The sequence below is a fragment of the Canis lupus genome, chromosome 23 (genome assembly GCF_003254725.2).
Source record: "Canis lupus dingo isolate Sandy chromosome 23, ASM325472v2, whole genome shotgun sequence".
NCBI classification, from domain to species: Eukaryota; Metazoa; Chordata; class Mammalia; order Carnivora; family Canidae; genus Canis; species Canis lupus.
The window spans coordinates 26,853,824-26,876,312 of record NC_064265.1 but is presented as its reverse complement, the minus strand read 5'-3'; the positions used below and the strand labels follow the sequence as shown (position 1 = coordinate 26,876,312).

General features: G+C 35.9%; 1 protein-coding gene across 8 annotated transcripts in view; it reads right to left on the bottom strand.

The window, feature by feature from the left end:
• The window catches only part of ANKRD28 (ankyrin repeat domain 28), a 189,396-nt gene that overhangs the window by 139,566 nt on the left and 27,341 nt on the right, over positions 1-22,489 (bottom strand). Inside the window, exon 1 of one of the 8 annotated variants that reach the window (XM_049099581.1) lies at positions 16,893-16,914. The exons of the other annotated variants lie outside the window; for them this stretch is intronic. The gene's annotated coding sequence lies outside the window, so the exon portion shown is untranslated. Of the gene's footprint in view, positions 1-16,892; positions 16,915-22,489 lie in introns of those variants that run through there. 8 annotated transcript variants of the gene reach the window in all.

Sequence of the window (22,489 nt, the reverse complement as noted above, 5' to 3'; positions counted from 1 at the left end):
AAAATTTAGAAAGCCATAAAAATTCATAAATCTAACCATTTAAAACCATTAAATTTCTGTACTGAAAAAAATGTAGCCACAAAGTAAAACAAATGACAAACATAAGAAAAAGGAAAAAAATTCCACTAATAAATTGGCAAAGAATAGAAACAATTCATAGAAAAGGAGCACAAATGTGAAAACATATACAGATGCTCAACTTTGTAACAGAAATTCATATTAAAGCTACATGTATAAACCACTGTTCATCTCTCAAACTGGCAAAGATCAAGAAGTCTGAAACTATCAGGTTCTAGACTGAGATAATGTATTAATACAATCTGTGGGAGAGCAATCTGTCAATATCTAGCCAAACTGTGAATGCATATTCATTCTACTGATATATTTTGGATATGTATTTCCTTATTTTTAAGTGAAAAAAAGCAAGTTACATTGGAGTCTCTATATGTAGGCTATATATAAGGAAAAAGACATTTGCACAGAGAAATATGAAGGATACGGAGAAAAGCATGGTTATTTGTTGGGAGTGGGTTGCACAAGTTTTATTCATGGGACTCAAAGTGGGAGAAAAACCTCTCAAGAATAACTTTATTTGGTTTTGATTATTAAATCATGTGAAAGTCGGGGAGAAGAGGGGGAAGAGGAAGAAAAATTTCCCTTTTAGTTGATACATTTGCACATGAACAGAGATATACGTAAACTGCTAAATAATAAAAAATTTGTCTTGTCTTTTGTCCTGGGTACCAGAGAGCTTATAAAACCTATCAATTTCCTGGGTGATATAAGTGTCCTTGTTATTACCAGTAAGCCCTTCAGACCGTATCTGGGTTTATGCTAATAAGGTAACTCATGGTAGACCCCTCAATTGTTTGACTGAGGTTGGCCAGGCTGAAAAGAACAATCGTGTGCTAAGAGGGTTGAGGCTATTAGCCAAGTCATATTAACCGGACCACCTGACCTCTAGGTAGAGGAACAGGGCTAAAAATTGAGTTTAATCATATTAAAAATGATTCAACCTATCATACCTATCAACTGAATCCTCAATAAAAAATCTTGACATTGAAACTTGGTTAAGCATCAACATGCTAGGAGGGTGACATGTCCTGAGGATATAGAAACTTTTGAGTTTGGGACCCTCTCAGGCCTCATCTTACACGTCTCTCCCTTTTTCAGGTTCAGATCTCTATAAGAAGACTATAATTATAAGTACAGCATTCTCCTGCATTCTGAGAATCGTTCTAGCAAATTATTAAACCGGAGGGGGTGGTGGGAAGCCCCAAATTTATAGCCAGTTAGTTAGAAGCCATGGGTAGCCTGGGAAACCTAGAGTTTTAAGTAGTGTCTGTGAAGTCAAGAGTCTTTTGGAGGACCAAGTGAACCTGTGAAGTCTACAGAATTGCACTGTAGTAGGTGGTTAATTCACTGTAGCATTGTTTGCATTAGCAAAAGATGAGAAATGACCTAGATGTCAACAGGGAACTCGGTATTGGACAGTAAAATACTAGGACAACCAGAGTAATGAAAAAACTCTAAGTACTTATGGGAAATGAACTCTATACTGGAGATGGAATAATTATGATACACAACAGTTTTTCTAGTATACTATTGTATACATGTGGGGAGTAAGAGAGATTCTTGGTTATATAATCATAAAATCTACAGGAGTAAGGAAGAAAATAACACTGACCTATAATAAAGGAATACAGCTACAGTAAGGGAATTGGGGGAAGAAACAAACTCTAAACAGACTTACTAAACACACAGAGATTGTATCAGTAACCAAAAACCCTCCAACAAAGAAAAGCCCAGGACTACAAGGCTTCCCTGATTAAGCTTACCAAACATTTAAAGAATTAACATGGATCCTTCTCAAATAGAAAGGTAGGGAACACATGCATACTTTCTTCAACACACAGACAACTGGGAATCCACATTCATTGAGGCATTACCATGACACCAAAACTAGAAAAAGACATAACAAGGAAAAACAAACTATAAGCCAATTATTTCTTATGAATATAGATACAAAAATCTTCAGCAAAATACTAGCAAACCAAATCCAGGAGCATATTAAAAGGACTCTAAACCAAAAAAAAAAAAAAAAAAAAAAAAAAAAAAAAAAAGGAGAAAGGAGAAAGGAGAAAGAAAATAAAAGGACTCTAAACCAAGACCAAATGTAATCTATCCCAAGATTGTAAGCATGGTAAACATCAAAAAGAAAAAAAAAAAATCTATGAATATACCAAATTAACAGATGAAGGGAAAAAGCCACACAATAATCTCAACTTACCCAGAGAAAAAGTATTTGACAAAATCCCAACATGCTTTCATGATAAAATTACTCAACAAACTGCAAACTGGAAGTTCCCTGACATGATAAAGAGTGCTTATGAAAAAGCCACTACTAGCATCATAGTTAATGCTGAAAGACTCAATGCTTTTCTCCTAAGATCAGGAACAAGAGAGGGACACCCACTTTTGCCACCTATATTTAACCCTACACTGGAAGTTCTAGCCAGATTAACTCAACAGAAAAAGTAATAAAAAGCATACAAATTGAAAAGAAGTAAAACTATCTCTTATTTGTAGAGGGTATGATCTTATATACACAAAATCCTAAAGAATCTCAAAAAAAGAAAGAAACCAACACCTGTCAAAATTATGAACAATTTCAGCAAAGTCAGAGAATATAAGATGAACTCACAAAAAAATCAGTTCTTTCCATACACTAGCAATGAACAATCCAAAATTTAAAACATAATTTCATTTACAATAGCATCAAAAACAAAATACTTTAAAATAAATTTAAAGTGTATGCAAAACAGTGTTGAAAAAAATTAAAGAAATCTTAAATAAATGGGAATACTTCCGTATTAATGGACTGGAAGACTTAATACCTTAAGTGATCTACAGACTCAATGCCGTTACTATCAAACTCACAACAGCTTTTTTTCTTTTTGCAGAAATAGAAAAGCTGATTATAAAGTTCACATAGAAATACAAGGGACCAGAATAGTCAAAACATTCTTTGTGCACAAGACCACAAAAAATTCACAGTTCACAGTTTCAAATCTTATTACAAAACTACAGTAATCAAAACCGTATGGTACTAACATAAGGACAAATACATAGGTCAGTAGAATTTAATTGAGAGTGTGAAACAAACCCACATATCTGTGGTCCGGTAATTTGGATAAGGTATGCTAAGCCTATTCAATGGAAAAGAATAGTTTCTTCAAAACTCAGTGTTGAGACAACTGGATCCACATGCAGAGGAATGAAATTGGACCCTTACCTCATGACATTCAAAAAAGATTAAAGACCTAAATGTAAGAGCTAATACTATAAAACTCCTAGAGAAAATTTTATTTTTTAAAAATTTTATTTAAATTCTAGTTAGTTAACATAGAGTGCAATATTGGTTTTAGGAGAATTTAGGAACTCATAATTTACATACAACACTCAGTGCTCATAAGTGCCCTTCTGAATACTGATCACCCATCTAGCTCATCCTCCACCCACTTCCCTCCATCAACCCTGTTTGTTCTCCATCGTTAGAGGTCTCTATTATGGTTTGTTTCCCTCTCTCTCTTTTAATCTTCTTCCCTTCTTACCATATGTTTATCTATTTTGTTTCTTAAATTCCACATGAGTGAGATCATACGGTATTTATCTTTCTCTAGCTGACTTATTTCACTTAATCTAAAACACTAGCTCCATCCACATCATTGCAAATAGCAAGATTTCATTCTTTTTGATGACTAATATTCCACTGTTTGTATACATATTTATTTACTTATATACCACTTCTTTACTCATTCATCAGTCAGTGGACATTCGGGCTCTCTTCATAGTTTGGCTATTGTTGATAATGCTGCTATACATATCAGGGTGCACATAGCCCTTTGAATCTATTTCTTTATCCTTTGGGTAAATACCTAAGTAGTACAATTGCTGGATAGTAGGAGAGTTCTATTTTTAATTTTTGAGGAGCCCCTAAACAGTTCTACAGAGTGGCTGTATCAGTTTGCATTCTCATCAACAGTGCAAGAGGGTTCCCCTTTCTCTGCATGCTCACCAACGCCTGTCGTTTCTTGTGTTGTTAATTTTAGCCATTCTGACATAGGTGAGGTGGTTACCATAGGTAACCATCTTACTATGGTTTTGAACTTCCCTGATGATGAGTGATGATGAGCATCTTTTCATGTGTCTGTTAGCCATCTGGATGTCTTCTCTGGAAAAGTGTCTATTCAGGTATTCTGCCCATTTCTTAAGTGGATTATTTATTTTTGGGGTGTTGAGCTTGATAAGTTCTTCATAGATTTTGGACACAAATTCTATCAGATATGTTGTGTGCAATATCTTCTCCTATTCCATATGCTGCTTTTTAGTTTTGTTGACTGTTTCCTTTGCTGTGCAGAAGCTTTTATCTTGATGAAGTTCCAAAAGTTCATTTTTACTTTTGCTCCCCTTGCCTTTAGTGATGTGTCTAGTAAGAGGCTGCCACTGAGGTCAAAGGGGTTGTTACCTTATTCTCCTCTAGGATTTTGATGGCTTCCTGTTTCATATTTAGGTCTTTCATCCACTTTGAATTTATTTTTGTGTATGGTATAAGAAAGTGGTCCAGTTTCATTCTTCTGCACGTTGGTGTCCAGTTTGCCCAACACCATTTGTTAAGGAGACTGTCTTTTTCCCATTAGATATTCCTTCCTGCTCCATCAAAGATTAGTTGACTATTGTGGGTCAATTTCTGGATTTCCCATTCTGTTCTACTGATCTATGTGACTATTTCTGTGCCAGCACCATACTGTCTTGATGACTACCGCTCTGTAATATAGCTTGAAATCCAGAATTGTGATGCCTCCAGTTGTGTTTTTCTTTTTCAGGATTGCTCTGGCTATTTGGGTTTTTTTTTTTTTTTTATGATAGGCACGCAGTGAGAGAGAGAGAGGCAGAGACACAGGCAGAGGGAGAAGCAGGCTCCATGCACCGGGAGCCCGACGCGGGACTCGATCCCGGGTCTCCAGGATCGCGCCCTGGGCCAAAGGCAAGCGCCAAACCGCTGCGCCACCCAGGGATCCCTATTTGGGGTCTTTTGTGGTTCTATACAAATTTTAGGATCGTTTGTTCTGTGAAATGCTGATGGTATTTGGATAGGGATTGCGTTAAATGTGTAGATTGCTTTGGGCAGTAGAGACATTTTAACCACGTTTGTTCTTCCACTCTATGAGCATGGAATGCTTTTCCATTTTTGAGGGGTCCTCTTCAATTTCTTTCATAAGTGTTCTATACTTTGGAGTACAGATCTTTTTACTTCTTTGGTTACGTTTATTACTAGCTATCTTATGGTTTTGGGTACCACTGCAAATGGGACTGATTCCTTGATTTCTTTTTCTGTTGCTTTGTTATTGGTGTATAGAAGTGCAAAAGATTCCTGTACACTGACTGATTTTATATCCTGCAACTCTGCTGAATTCACGTATTAGTGCTAGTAATTTCTTGATGGAATCTTTCAAGTTTTCTACAGAATATCATGTCATCTGCAAATAGTGACAGTTTGACTTCTTCCTTGCCAATCTAGACACCATTTATTTCTTTTTCTGTTTGATTGCTGAGGCTAAGACTTCTAGTATTATGTTAAATAGTAATGGTAAGAGTGGACATCCTTGTCTTGTCCTTGACTATAGCAGAAAAGCTCCCAGTTTTTCCCCATATGGTCTTTACGATGTTGAGGTATGTTCTAGCTATCCCTATTTGCTGAGGGTTTTTGTCAAGAACGGATGCTTTATTTTGTCAAATGCATTCTCTGCATTTATAGAGAGGATCCTATGGCTCTTAGCCTTTCTTTTGTTACTGTGGTGTATTACATTATTAATTTGTGAATATTGAACCTGTATTGCAATATACTTCCATCCTAGGTCTGCCTTTACTGCAGCCCAGAGGTTTTGGACTTCATATTTTCATTTTCATTTGCTTCCATGTAGGTTTTCTAATTTCTTCTTTAATTTCCCAATTAACCCATTCATTCTTCTGTAGAATGTTCTTTTTTTTTTTTTATTTAAATAGGAAATTTTCCTGGGACTTTATTATTTGTCACTGGTTTGTGGTTTAATGAAATACAATAATTAATTTATTTTTTATTTATTTATTTATTTTTATGATAGTCACACACACAGAGAGAGAGAGAGAGAGAGAGAGAGAGGCAGAGACACAGGCAGAGGGAGAAGCAGGCTCCATGCACCGGGAGCCCGACGTGGGAGTCGATCCCGGGTCTCCAGGATCGCGCCCTGGGCCAAAGGCAGGCGCCAAACCGCTGCGCCACCCAGGGATCCCCTGTAGAATGTTCTTAAACCTTCATGTATTTGTAGTCTCTCCAAAATTTTTGTGGTTGACTTCAAGTTTCATAGCACTGTGGTCTGAAAATATGCATGGTCTGATCTCAATCTTTTTGTACTTTTTGAGGACTGATTTGTGACCCAGTATGTGATCTATTCTGGAGAATGTTCCATGTGCATTTAGGCAAAATTTTCAAGTAAATTACATCACCTTGGATTTGGCAAGGATTTCTTAGATATGACACCAAGAGCTAGGCAACAATGAAAAATTGACAAATTGGACTTTACCAAAATTAAAACTTTTGTGCATCAAAGGACACTATTTTAAGAATTGAGAAAATGTCCCCAAAGAATGAAAAACTATTTGCAAATTATGTATAAGAGTCTAGTACCCAGAATATATAAAATATTCATACAACTCAATAGCAAAAAGATTAAACAATGGTTTTAATGAGTCATGTTCATGTATGTAAAGCATCTAGTATAATATACTGTGCTAAATACAAAAAGGTCATTAAGCTGCATATACCCTGTTTAGAATTATGTATTATTCATTCCAGTAGTTACTGAATTGTTACTATATGCTAGATGCTGCCAACAAAGAAGTAACACAGCATTGTTCTAAAGGGCTATAGTTTAGTAAAGGAGACAAACACATACCCAACATGTTTATGATAAAAGGATATACAATTATAACTAAAAAAAGGCTATGTCTACAAATGGGCACAGAGAAAATTTTTATAAAAAATGAAATATCACATTTATCACAGAGAAAGCACAAATATCCTAGTATAATAGAGTAAGATGAACTGAGTATGTACACGTACATGCATACCATCAGATTATCACTTCTGCCAGGAAGACTTCACAGTGTTTTTTTTTTTTTTAAAGATTTTATTTATTTATTCATGAGAGACACACACAGAGACAGGCAGTGACACAGGCAGAGGGAGAAGCAGGCTCCATGCAGGGGGCCTGATGTGGGACTCGATCCCAGAACTCCAGGATCAGGCCCTGAGCTGAAGGCAGGCACTAAACCGCTGAGCCACCCAGGGATCCCCCAACTTCACAGTGTTTAAACAATAAGGAGTTTACCAAATGAAGGTAAAACAATATTTTTAATAGGAGAGCAGGATACAAAATAGAAAGTGACAGACTATGGGTAGAAATAGAAATTCATACAACCTCAGCAGGACAATAGCTAGCAAAATTATAAATGTACATCCCATTGAAATAGATCTCCAAAACAAGTCAGTTGCGGGGGCAGGGGGGCAGTATAAAACAATCAAAACCCCCTTGTATGTCAAGAAGAGGAGAGAAATAAGAACACATTTATTTATGCTTGCTTGGCTTGTGTATTGTAAAATCTGCATCATCAATACCCCCTTCTATAGTCTCCTATGCATCACAGGACATAAATCTGGAACTACATTTCCCAGAATCCCTTTCCCCCAAATTATTTAAGGATAGCATCTGCCTATGAGGAACACTCATGCAAGGTTTAGTGCAGAGAAGGAAGAGCTATTATTGTTTGATGGCAACTGTGAAAATATGCTTGGGCAGACAACAGGCATAAGTCTGAGTAGCTGCTACATGAGAATCATCTACTTTTTCCAGACTCAGTATTGTACAATGTCAATTTTCCAAATTAAATCCATAATTTCAATGGAATATAGATTAAACTCAACTTTCATGGGGTCTTGAAATTTTTTAAAATATATATAGAAAACCAAAGGGTAAGGAAAAGTCTATTTTGGAAAAAAAATGGAATCTTATACACAAAAGTAATATTCCAGGTGGGTCAGAAAACTAAGTGGGTAAAGAAACTGCAAACTTTTTTTTTAAGATTTTATTTATTCATGATAGACAGAGAGAGAGGCAGAAACACAGGCAGAGGGAGAAGCAGGCTCCACGCAGGGAGCCTGACGTGGGACTCGATCCCGGGACTCCAGGATCACTCCCCAGGCAAATGCGGCGCTAAACTGCTGAGCCACCAGGGCTACCCCAGAAACTGCAAATTTTAATAAGAAACTAAATACTTTTAGGACCTTGATGAGTTTCTTATACAAGAAAGGAGAAAACGAACATAAAATATTGGTAAGTAGGATTATACTGCAATTTAGAAGCTCTGAATAAGACCTCGTAAACAAAGTGAAAAGACTAGCAATATTATCTGGATGTTTATAGAGTAAAACCAATAAAATTCATAGTGAACATACACACACACACGACCTGCACTGTGAAAAAAAGAAAAACAAAATGGGCAACTCATGCAAAAAATTCCAATTGGTCAAAAATGTGAACATGTATTCAATCTTACTATGAACTTGAGAAATATAAATTAAAACAAAATATTACTTCACACCCATCAAGCTGTAAAAACAAAACTGAAACAACTATTAAAAATTTGAGGGGTGCCTAGGTGGCTCAGTCAGTTAAGTGTCTGCCTTCGTCTCAGGTCATGATCCCAGCATCCTGCTTCTCCCTCTCCCTCTGCCCCTGCACTCCACTCATGCTCACTCTCTTGCACACTGTCTCTTTCTCTCTCTCTCTCTCTCTCAAATAAGTAGAAACTTTTTAAAAAGGTTTGAGAGTAAAGAGACAATATAATTGGTATAACCACTTGGGAGAAAATAAAAATCACACAGTAAAGGTGAACATGTATATATGCTATGGTCCAGTAAGTCTACTTCCCCACATCAATCTCAGAGAAACTTTGATATGTACACAGTAAGGAGACATACCAGAACATCTAGTGTAGCACTATTTTTTTGCTCAAAACTGGAAACTACCTAATGGCAGAATTAAGGAAATAGACTATTTATTTGTATGAGGAATACAGTGATTATAACAAAAGTATCAACACATAAAGTTTTTAAAGAGTGTTGCAAAGGACACATATACCATTTCAAAGTTTAGAAAACACAAAAATGATAGCATATAGTTTATGGATATGTAAACACAGTATAAATGTTAAACTTTCAAGGCAAATATCCAAGGAAAAATGGGAATGCGGCTCCTGCTATATATATACTTACAAATCAGCCTTAAAGAGACATATAGGAAATACGGTAAAGTATTAATATCTGTTTATTCCTTGTGGTAGGTATTTAAATTTCTATTGAATTTTATTTTATACTGTGTCTGAAAATTACATTCAAATTAAAAATATTGTCTAATTCTAAAATCTAATTAAAAAATTATTAAGAAAGATCATTCTCGGGATCCCTGGGTGGCGCAGCGGTTTGGCGCCTGCCTTTGGCCCAGGGCACGATCCTGGAGACCTGGGATCGAATCCCACATTGGGCTCCCGGTGCATGGAGCCTGCTTCTCCCTCTGCCTATGTCTCTGCCTCTCTCTCTCTCTCTCTCTCTCTCTCTCTGTGGGACTATCATAAATAAATAAAAAAAGAAAAAAGAAAAAAAAGAAAGATCATTCTCACAAATCAATGAAACCAGGAGCTAATTTACTGAAAAGACCAACAAAACTGATAAATCATTAGCCAGACACATCAGAAGGGGGGGGGAGGAAATCAAAGTCAGAAATGAAACAACTGACACCACAGAAATATAAAGGATTATAAGAATATTATGAAAAATTATATCCAACAAACTGTACAATCTAGAAAAAATGGATAAATTTCTAGAAGCATATAACCTCCCAAAACTGAAAAATAAACAGAAAATTTAAAAATTACCAGCAATGAAATTGAATAATCAAAAAATTCCCAATAAACAGAAGTCTAGGACCAGGTGGCTTCACAGGTGAATTCTACCAAACATTTAAGAAAGACTCATTACTTATTCTTCTCAAACTTTTCCAAAAATAAAAGTTTCCAAACTCATTCTGTGAGGCCAGCATTACTCTGATACCAAAACCAGAGAGACACCACAAAATAAATCTGTAGGCCAGTATCTCTGATGAACACAGATGCAAAGGCATCAATAAAATATAACCATACTGAATCCCACGATACATTAAAAAAATCATTCACCATGATTAAGTAGGATTTATTACTGGGATGCAAGGGTGGTTCAATATTCACAAATCAATGTGATACATCATATCAACAAGAGAAAGGATAAAACCATATGATCATTTCAACAGATGCAGAAAAAGCATTTGACAAAGTACAACATCCATTTGTGACAGAAACTCTGAAAAGTAGATTTAGAGGAGACATATCTCAACATAAGAAAGGCCATATATAAAAAAAAAAAAAAAAAAAAAAAAAAAAAAGAAAGGCCATATATGGAAAACCCCACAGCTAACATTATCCTCAATGATGAAAAACTGAGAGCTTCTCCCCTAAGATCAAGAATAAGACAAGGATGTCCAGTCTCACCACCTTTATTCAACATAGTACTGGAAGTTGTAACCACAGTAATCAGACAACTAAAAGAAATAAAAGGCACCAAATTGGTAAGGAAGAAGTAAAACTTTCACTATTTGCAAATGACATGACACTATAGGTAAAAAACCTAAACTCCACCAAAACACTATAACTGATCAATGAATTTGGTAAAGTTGGAGGATACAAAATCAGTATACAGAAATCCATTGCATTCTATACACTAACAATGAAGTAGCAGAAAGAGAAATTGAGAAAACAAACTCATTTACATTTGTACCAAAATAATAAAATACCTAGGAATATACTTATCCAAAGAGGTGAAAGATCTATACTCTGAAAACTATAAAACAATGCTAAAAGAAAATCAAGGCAACACAAACAAATGGAAAGATACTTCATGCTCATGTCCATACTACCCAAAGCAATCTACAGATTTAAAGCAATCCCTATCAAAATACCAACAGCATTTTTCACAGAACTAGAACAAATAATCCTAAAATTTGTATGGAACCACCAAAGACCCCAAATAGCCAAAGCAGTCTTGAAAAGAACAAAACAATAGAGGTGTCACAATCCCAGACTTCAAGACATACTACAAACCTGTAGTAATCAAAACAGTATGCATGGATGGTACTGGCACAAAAACAGATCAATAGAACAAAACAGAATGCCCAGAAATAAACCCATGATTATAAAGGTCAATTCATCCTCAACAAAGGAGACAAGAATACAAAGTGGGAGAAAGACGGTCTCTTCAAAAAAATGGTGTTGAGAAAACTGGACAGCTACATGTAAAAGAATGAAACTGGACCACTTTCCAACTACATAAAAATAAACTCAAAAGGATTAAGAGGCCCTAAATGTGAGACCTGAAACCATAAAAATCCTAGAAGAGAGCACAAGCAATAATCTCTCTGACATTGGCCATAGCAACATTTTTTTAGGGATGTCTCCTGAAGCAAGGAAAACAAAAGCACAAATAGACTACTGGGACTACATAAAAAAAATTAAAAAAAAAAAAAAAAGGCAGCAGCAGCTTCTTTCTGCACAGCAAAGAATCAATTAAACTAAAAGGTAACCTACTGAATAGGAGAAGATATTTGCAAATGACATATCTAATAAAGGTTTAGCATCCAAAATATACGAAGAACTTATGTAACCACACACCAAAAAACCTCAAATAATCCAATTAAAACCTCAGCAGAAAACATAAACATTCATTTCTCCAAAGAAAACATCCAGATGGACAGAAGACATATGAATAGATGCTCAACATCACTCATCACCAGGGTAATGGAAACCAAAGCTACAATGAGATATCACTTCACACCTGTCAGAATGGCTAAAATCAAAAACACAAGAAACAAGTGTTGGTGAGGATGTAGAGAAAAAGGAACCCTCGTAGTTTGTTGATGGGAATGCAAACTGGTGTACCCACTGTGGAAAACAGTACGGAAGGTCCTCAAAAAATTAAAAATAGAACTACCTATGTTCCAGTGATTGCACTACTGGGTATTTAACCCCCAAATAAAAAACACTAATTCAAAAGGATGCACATGCACCCCTATGTTTACTGCAGCATTATTTACAACAGTCAAACTATGGAAGCAGCCCACTGATAGATAAATGAATAAAGATGTGATATATGTACATAATGGAATACTATTCAGCCATAAAAAGGAATAAAATGTCATTTGCAACAACATGGATGGATCAGAGAGTATAACGCTAAGTGAAGTACAACATTCAGAGAAAGACAAATACCTCAGGATTTCTTCCACTCATGTGGAACTTAAGAAACAAAACAAAGAAAAAACTGAACTGAAAAGGGATAAGACTGGAAAAGGGTACACTGGTCAGAGAACTACTATACTATATCAATCCAAATAAGATAGGACAGAAGCATGAGCTAAAACCATGAACATGGAAGGAAAGAAATCTATGTATGCATATGAATTAGGACCAGAGAGCTCTTCACACAGTTATGAAAGACTGGTATGCCTTTAAGTCATTTCCCTGGATCTCCTATACTACACTAAACCAAAGGCAGAAAATAAAAGAAGCCCCTGATAGGAGCTTGATTTTTAGACTGTCTTATAAATTCAAGTTCAATTACATCACCTTGTAGTTAGGAACTTATGTTGCCTTTCTATAAAATTATTTAGTAAAAATCAAAGCATAAGGAACCTCTATTCAGAAGCTCTGCATTTCTATTATTAAATCTGATTCACAGTATTATTACTATGTCTGTATTACTAACACAATGTACCAAAGACATCCCTGTCAACCTGCACCAAACTTGTCATTTTTACTGTCTGTGTATCACACAAAGCTAGGAGCTTATAAACAAAGTCTAAAATTCATCATCTCTAATCGTTAACTGAAAATAATTCCAGACACAGGCTTCAATAGTCATTAACGTTGGATCCAAACAAAATTATAGGCAAAAATATTGTAAATTCCAAAAAGACATGTAAGAATACAAGATAATGAGTTAAGTTTACTATAACAGCAATGTTATGATATACATAACTTGAATCTGAGAGTATCCTTTCACCGAAATTAAGATTTCAGATGATTTCATCTAATACACATGTGTATGCCTATGCCTTCACACACATTCATGAGAATGTATAGAATGACGACAAGTCAAACAGACCCAGCTCTGGATAAGAGAATGCAGCCCTAGAGGTCCACCAGGTCACCACTCCAATTCCAATCACAAAGCACTGCAGCAAGACCCTAGAACTCCGAACAAACACCATATGAAATTGCCAAAAACATGCTAAGCCCCAGCAGCCATTTATATGTATAGGGGTTTTTTGTTTGTTTAAATAGTAAGGTAATGAAAGTTTTAGAGCTGAACACTAGTTTCTCTCAGGATTGTCTGCTTATCAGCATCAACTACCTAAGAGAGACTTACTCCAAAAAACCAAAAAAAAAAAAGGAAGGAAGAAGGGAGAAAACAATGTACTTTCTTTACCCTCAGCTCTACTGAATGCTTATAGAGTTCCTTTTCAGTTTGTAATGCCAAGGTCATCCCCCTTCAGAAACTCCACACGTCTTTTAAATCCACTTGGGAAAAGGAAAGACAGTTTGTTCCTGTTAACTCTGAAGTGGAGAAAAATTCGCACTTTTTGAAAATCATTCATTTTTAAAGGCAAAGGTGTAGGTATTATGACTTTGATAGAGCACTTTGTTCAGTGGTAGAATGGAGCTATATATACCTTTTCTGGGTATCACTGAACATAATCCAGTTAGTTATCAATATTGTCTATCATCAATTTTTGTGTTTCTTCTCATTAGTCCTTTATAGAACCATTTTTCCTCAGTTAGTTATCAATATTGCCTATCATCAATTTTTGTGTTTCTTCTCGTTAGTCCTTTATAGAACAATTTTTCCTCTTTTGTTCCTGCTCCTAACTTTGCCCTGCCTTCATCTTTTATTAGATGAAGTCAGATGCAACTAACTCTGATCTTTGACTTACATACATGAACGACTGCACAACTACTCACTCTCTAACAGTTACATGAAATGGTCAAGTTTTAGAGTTAGAATAGATCTAGGATTAGCCCTATGACCTTGGTACAGTCATGCAACCTCTTTGGGCCTGAATGCCCTTAACCGTAATAGGAATAATATCACTTGCCCCAAATTCATATAAAGTACTCACTACACTTTAAGTACTTAATAAACAAAAATAAATCCCTTCCCCATCTTCCTTTACTTCCTTCACCAATCCCTACAGTAGCTGCTGTGTCCCTCGTCTTTCAGAACCAATATGGAAAAGTAGACTTTGGGAGGTAAAAAAAAAATCTTTCTGGATCATATCGAAGTTGAGATATGAGTAGCCATAAAGGGGACAGAAAAGAGGAAGGGGCCAGGACTCCAAATACTACTCAACTAGGAGAGCTTTTTGTTGTAAGATTTCAGTATACCACAGGCTACATTTGGTTAAATGGCTTTTAACAAATTAATTCTGAAAAAAATCACCATTGTTAACAATCCCACGTTTCCTCAACATCTACATAATATACAAAAACTGCATCTTCAAGAGCCACTCATGTGACTGTCTTCTTCAATGGTTAATTCCTTCCCTGTCAGAAGGTTTCCCCAGCACATAGCCACCCCCAGAGCCACATCTCATCTGTCAAAAGTAACCAGTACTGTTCAAGGTCCTACTCAATCCTTTCTACTCCTGCAAAAGAGGAATTGTTTAAAGCTACTAGGGATTTCTCACGTAGTTGAGAAGGGTGGAATAACTAAATCACGGCAAGGAAAGGAACGCAGATGGCCATTGGGAACAACTGGAACCACACACACAGCCACACTAGCTTGTCAGGCAGTAGACCTCATTCTCTCAGTGCAGTCCAGCTTCCTTTAAACAGTGGCAACCACAGACGTGGGAAGCACTCAAGTACTAGATCTTTCTACATCTATCACCACACAAGGATGATTCTCTTCTCTGGTTTCAGTTAAAAATTCCCAGGGAATGCTGACTGGCCTATGTGAAGGGAGGTAGGGGGTGACCAAGTAGTGGAGACCTCTAGGAAGTCCCATTAGAACCATGTGGAGAAGTACAGAAAGATGGAGTAATAGAATTCAAAAGTAAGGGAGCACTGGCCCCCCTAGACATAAACATGGTAGATATGGACAACAAGGTAACTACTGCAGTGGGATAGTGAAAAAGCAGTTCTGGAAATCAAGGAGATCTTGGTTAAAATTCTTACTTCATCAAGTAGCCAGCAATAAACGTGGGCAAGTTATAATCTCTGAATTCATTTCCTCATCTATAAAATGAGACTGAAGGCTTAGAAAAAAATTCATAAAGTTCCTAGTATAGTTCCAATATGTAATAAGGCATAAAGGTAGAAATGGTTTATTAGCTAATTCATTAAATTTTACTTTTTTTCACCAGCAAAGTTACAAATAATTACCTAAACATTTACCTACTCATTGATTTAATAATGTTTATGAAAGTTCTTGGCATATAACAGGCATTCTTCCGTCATTAAGCATCATAGAAATTCAGGAGAATCTGATGCTTATCTCTAGGAAGGAGTATCCTATGCTATCTTTAAACTAGGAAAATTCTTCTTTACACTGAGCTGAAATCTCTTCCAGTAGCTTTCACCCACTAGTTCTTAGTCTGACATATGATAAAAGTTCTCCTGCATACCTCCAAATATTTGAGGCAGTCATGATGTCCCCCATTTCCCCATCTAGGATAGGATAGTTTTCCCAGTTATACACTCCTATTTGCCTTATTCATATATTCAATTTTCAGTGTATTCAAATTCAGTGCATTTCCCCTCTGAACATGCACCTATTGCCATAAATGTGATAATTCACGTGCAGAATAGTCAGAATTGAGGCCTCCGTGTCATTTTCCTTGCACCAACCACTATACTTTTCCGTCACGTGTGCTGATAAGCCAGCAACATGTACCCACCACATCCCACCCTCCATCAAAAATATGTTATTGGAATTAGTTTTTTGGATAGACAGACAGGATCTTACATTTCTCCCTATTCAATTTCCCTTTGATTTACCTATTCACATTAGCCTATCACAATCAACCCTTTTAGCTCCTTAATCTGTCATTGAAAATCTTCATTCACCTTAGTCAATACTGACGTTCAGCCATTATTTCTGGGTCTCCTCCTTCCAACTGATGTTAGAATTACATTTCCCTACTGACCCAATATCCAAATTAGATATAGTCATATAACTTGTTTGGATCAATTAAATATGAGTTTAAGTGATACAACAGAAGGCTTTGAGGGCTGATAAGTAATTCATCAGGTTCCCTTTCTCCTACCACAAATATAAGTAATGTTCCGGAAGTTTAAAACTCCAGCCTGGGTTCCTGAATGAGGACAACACAAAGCAGAGTACCCTGCTGACATGAGAATGGACATGTACTATAAGCAATAAATAAATCTCTTATTTTTAAGCTACTGAGATTTGGGCATTACTACAGCAAAATCTAGTCCATCCCTGCTAATGCACTATCCCTCCCGTATCTATCAGCAAATTTGATGAGTATGCTTTAAATCTCTTGTAATCCATTTCAGACAGCAAGTTTCATATACAACTAGAAAGAGTTAGACTCAATGAATTTAGGCTAATTTTTAATAATTAGTGCTTCACCTTCCCTGAAAACAAGTAACTCTTTAAATAATTTATTCTAGAATCTCACTTGAAAGCCACATCAAGTTCTATAATCTTCTTTCTTCTGCTTAGCGAAAAATGGGAGTAACCTTTCCTTGTCTCTCGTCTTTAGGCACTTCTGTCCTAACTCCATAAGACCTGAAAACATTAAGTCAGATAATTTTCAAATTTTTAAAACCCAATGATACAATTCATGTAAGTCAAGAACAAATATTTGCTATTTTAAGATTTTATTCATTTATTTGAGAGAGAGCACCAGAGTGAGTACACATGAGCATGGGGAGGGGGTAGGAGGGATCAGCAAACTCCCCAATGAGCTAGGGAGCCTGACATGGGGCTAGATCCAAGAACCCTGGGATCATGACCTGAACTGAAGGCAGATGCTTAACTGACTGAGCCATCCAGGTGCCCAAATACTTGCTACTTTTAATCATCTCCCTGGATTTCAATTCCCTCATTCTGTTACCTCTCACAATTTCACTTTAATCCCAGAATGACCTTTGATGCACATGGTCAATCAGAGGAATCTTTTCCTTCCAAGGTAATATTTCTGTCTTCCTACATTGGGCTATTTTCACTCTCCTGTGCTGTTCACTCATTGCTTAAAATCTATTCAACATTTACCAATTACCTACTATGTATTATGCAACTGCTTGGTCTGGGACATGATCTCTGCCCTCAAGAAACTTACAGTTAAAAATGTCAACCATGGGGATCCCTGGGTGGCGCAGCGGTTTGGCGCCTGCCTTTGGCCCAGGGCACGATCCTGGAGACCCGGGATCGAATCCCACGTCGGGCTCCAGGTGCATGGAGCCTGCTTCTCCCTCTGCCTGTGTCTTTGCCTCTCTCTCTCTCTCTCTGAGGCTATCATAAATAAATAAAAATTTTAAAAAAATACTTAAAAAAAAATGTCAACCATGAGGTGCCTGGGTGGCTCAGCGATTGAGTGTCTGCCTTTGGCTCAGGTTGTGATCCTGACGCCCTGGGATCGAATTCCAAATCGGGCTCCCCACAGGAAGCCCGCTTCTCCCTCTGCCTATGTCTCTGCCTCTCTCTGTGTCTCTCTTGAATAAATAAATAAATAAATCTTTAAAAAAAAATGACAACCAAACACTAGAAAAGTGGTTAAGAATCACAATACAAAGTACCTTGAACATCCTACTTAAGTAGCAGAATATAGTGCCTAGGAACATAAACTTTGAAATCAGACAGTCCTGCATTTAGGTCCTGGTCTCAGCTTCTTCATCTATAAAACTAGAATAATTAATAGCAAAGGACTATTTAAAGAATTAAATCAGACAACACATATAATAGACTAACACATGTAATAGCTGTATTTAATGCTAATATTATCCTGAAGATAATGGCTAGTAAGTGAAAAATACACACTAACATGACTAATCAAATATTTATATTTTAGAAACATGCTCTGGATCCAGTAGCCAAAATAAATTAAAGGAAGAGTCTAAAGTCCAGAAAGACAGTTAAAGGCTGTTGCAGTAATCAAAGGTTCTGGTAGACAGAATGAGAGAAAAATCACCAAAAAGGTTTTAGTCCTAGCACTATATAACTGTACAAACTTGTGCAAGTTAACATCATCTCCAGGCCTCAGTTCTTTTATCTAAGATTTTACCTAGATGATTAAAGTTTATTTCCAGTGTACTATGTGTTTTTAATAACTTCACATTTTATATATATCTATAATGTCAGTTACAGGCATCTCTTACACAAATATCTTTAACAACACAAAAAAATCCAAAGAATAATTAGATGATAATTAGTTATCTTTAAAAGCAAGCAAAAAACACAAAAGATGTGTGCAAGGTCAAGAGCTAGAAGAAAACAATCTGTGATTAGGCTTTCTTTGAGACAGCAAAACAAAGCAAAACCAAACCAAAATAAACCCCATTTTATATCTACAGAGTTAATTTTCTTTGCAATATAGATGGTCTTTATCACTTTGTAAATAAAAGCCCCACACCTTTCCATGGAACAACATGTAAAAGTTTCAAGGTACATTTTCCATAGTAAGTCTTTGGATAAATAAACTTCTAAATCAACTAATACCATTTCTCACTTAATTTCTCCATCAGTTAAAATAGACAAGAAAAAGCATCCCAATTGGAAAGGAAGTAAAATTAGCTCTGTTCACACACAACATGACCCTACAGGTAGAAAAACCCAAAGATTACACACACACACACACACACACACACACAAACACAATTATTAGAACTGATAAATGAATTCAGCAAAGTTGCAGGATGCAAAATCAAAATGCAAAAATTAGTTATTTTTTTACACACTAACAACAAACAATCCAAAAAGGAAATGAAAAGAACAATTCCATTTACAGCAACATCAAAAGAATGAAATACTTGGGAATAGGGCAGCCCGTGTGGCTCAGCGGTTTAGTGCGCCTTCAGTCCAGGACATGATTCCAGAGACCCAGGATCGAGTCCCACGTCAGGCTCCCTGCATGGGAGCCTGCCTGTGTGTGTGTCTCTCTCTCTCTCTCTCTCTGAATAAATAAATAAAATCTTTAAAAAAAAAAAAAAGAAACACTTGGGAATAAACTAAAGAGGCAAAAGATCTGTACACTGAAAACTAACACTGCTGAAAAAAATTAAAGACAACACAAATAAATAGAATGATATTCTGTGTTCATGGACTGGAATACTTAATACTGTTAAAATGCCCTTACCTGCATAGAGCAATCTATAGATTCAATATAATACCTATCAAAATCCCAACACTGTTTTTTATAAATTAAAAACATCCATTCTAAAATTCATACGGAATCACGAGGTTCTCTGAATAGCCAAAATAATCTTGAAAAAAAGAACAAATTTGGAGGTTTCACATTTCCCGATTTCAAAACTTACAAAGCCACGGTAATCAAAACTGTATGGAACTGGCCATAAAGACAGACACACAGACCAATAGAACAGAACGGAGCCCAGAAATAAACCCTTCCATACATATGTGATCAAATGATTTAAACAAGGGTGCCAATGCCAAGAGCATTCAATAGAGAAAAGAATAGTCTTTTTTCAACAAATGATGTTGGGAAAACTGCATAACCACAAGTTAAAGAATGAAGTTGGACCCATACCTCACACCATACACAAAAATTAATTCAAAATAGATCAAAGACCTAAACACAGGAGCTAATTTTTTTTTTAATTTAAAAAAAAAAAAAAAAAAAACACCTCTTAGAAGAAAACAAGGGAAAAACTTCATGATGTTGGATTTGGCAATGACAAAAGTACACATAACAAAAGAAAAAATAAATTCAATCAAACTTTTGTACATGAAAAGACACTATTAATGGAGTGAAAAAGCAATCTACTGAATGGAAGAATGTATTTCCAAATTATGTATCTGATAAGGAGTTAATATCCAGAATATATTAGATGCTGACAAGGATGCAGAGAAAAATAAACTCTTGGGCATTGCTGGTAAGAATGTTAAATGGCACAGCCATTAATACATAGATTATGGTGTTTCCTCAAATATTAAGAGAATTTCCATATAGTATAGCAATTACAGTTCTGTGGATATACCCAAAAAGAACTGAAGGCAGGAAATGAAACATCTTTATATGCACAAGTTCATACCAGTATTATTTACAAGAGCCAAAAGAACACTTGGGAAGCAACCAAGGTGTCCAGATGGATTAATTGATAAGCAATGTGGCACATATATACACTAAAATATTGTTCAGCCTTAAAAAATAAAGATATTTCAACACATTCTACAACATGGATGGGCCTTGAAGATATGATACTAAATAGGTCAATCAGAAAAGAATAGAGAATTTTTTGACAAACTTCTATTTGTCAGGGGTTGGGGGATGAAGGGAATGAAAAGTTAACATTCAATGTGTATGTAGTTTCATTTTGTAAAGATTTTAAAAAGTGGAAATAGATGGTGATGATGGCTGCACAACAATGTGAAAGTATTTGATGTCAATGGATTGTACACCTTAAAAATGGTTAAAATGATAATTTTTATGTATGTACATTTTACCACAATAAAAACTAATAAAAATAATTTTTTGTTTTTATATAAATAATCTAGATTTAGAATTACATATTTATATATGTGTGTACATATATTTTTTTTTCATTTAGAAGAGAGAGAAGGGGCACAAGAGCGGGGGGTGGGAGGCAGAGGGAGAGAGAGAGAATCCCAAGCAGGCTCCACCCCCAGCACAGAGCCTGGAGCCTGGGTGATCACATGACCCTGAGACCATGACCTAAGCCAAAATCAAGAGTCAGATACCCAACTGACTGAGCCACCCAGGCATCCCAGGATAATATATATACTTTTTTACTTTTAGAGTGATAATTTTTTTTTTAAAGATTTTATTTATTCATGAGAGACAGAGAGAGAGAGAGGCAGAGACACAGGCAGAGGGAGAAGCAGGCTCCATGCAGGGAGCCCGATGGGGGACTCAATCCCAGGACTCCAGGGTCACACCCTGGAGCTGAAGGTGGCACTAAACCGCTAAACCACCCAGGGATCTCCTAGAGTGATAATTTTTTTAACACCTGAGGTAAAACAGTATTCTGATGGGTTCTATCACACACACACACACACACACACACACACACACACAAAATTTATGAAGATCTGTGGCCCTAAATATCTCATGTCTCTATTTAGATAGAATAGGAAATGTAAGTATAAGTCATTTGATTTAAAATGAGAACAGTAGAGTATAAAATGTTAACATGGAATTTAAAAAGATAACTGTATCTACTGTTTCCCAAAAAGTACACTGGTGATTAGAAAAAAAATCTTTTCTAAAGGCAAGATTTTCTAAAGACAGAACTTCCTCACACTTAGTGAAAAACATCCAAGTATACAAATATCAATGCTAAGTATTATTTGTACTAGGACTTGAGAAAAAAAAATTATGGTCTTTTCCTAATATTCTAGTTCTTAATCCCCTCTATGAAGTGATTAGGGGTCATAAATCCACCATAGATGAAAGCTATATATAAAAAATTATATTTATAAAATCAGCTTAACAAAAATATTTCTATCTAGGGGGAAGAATTCATTGCCTTTATGTTTTTAACTTGACTCCTGACAAATTTTCCTAATTTCTTCTGAATCTTCTACAGCTTTGCACACCTCACTGTGTACATAACTTTGCAGATATTTCTCAAAGCCTTACCTAAAGACAAGCAAAATGCTCTCTACAAAGGTTTAATTAAGGCCAGGAATCTAAATCAAGGTAATCCTGATTAATGTTGTATAGGTTAAAAAATATCTGTGGAAAGTCTCTTTCCCTCTAAATCACTTTTAGTTAAAGTTCTCCTAAATGTTGCCTGAAATTACATCCAACGTAACTACCAACAATTCACTCAACCCAGAGCTATTTTTAGTGTTTATAAAAAACAGAAATCCTATTTTTTTCTTTAGGGTTAGATAAAGCTACAGTACATGTCAATAATTAAAATTATCCTATCATAACCCCTTTTTATGGGTATGTAAAGCGTTTGCTAAACATATCTGATTCTCTAAGACTCTCATACAATAATGCTTTTTCATTTGCCCAGAAACTTCTAGAAAATAATTTATTTACCATTGCCTGCAATTCTTGTCATTCTT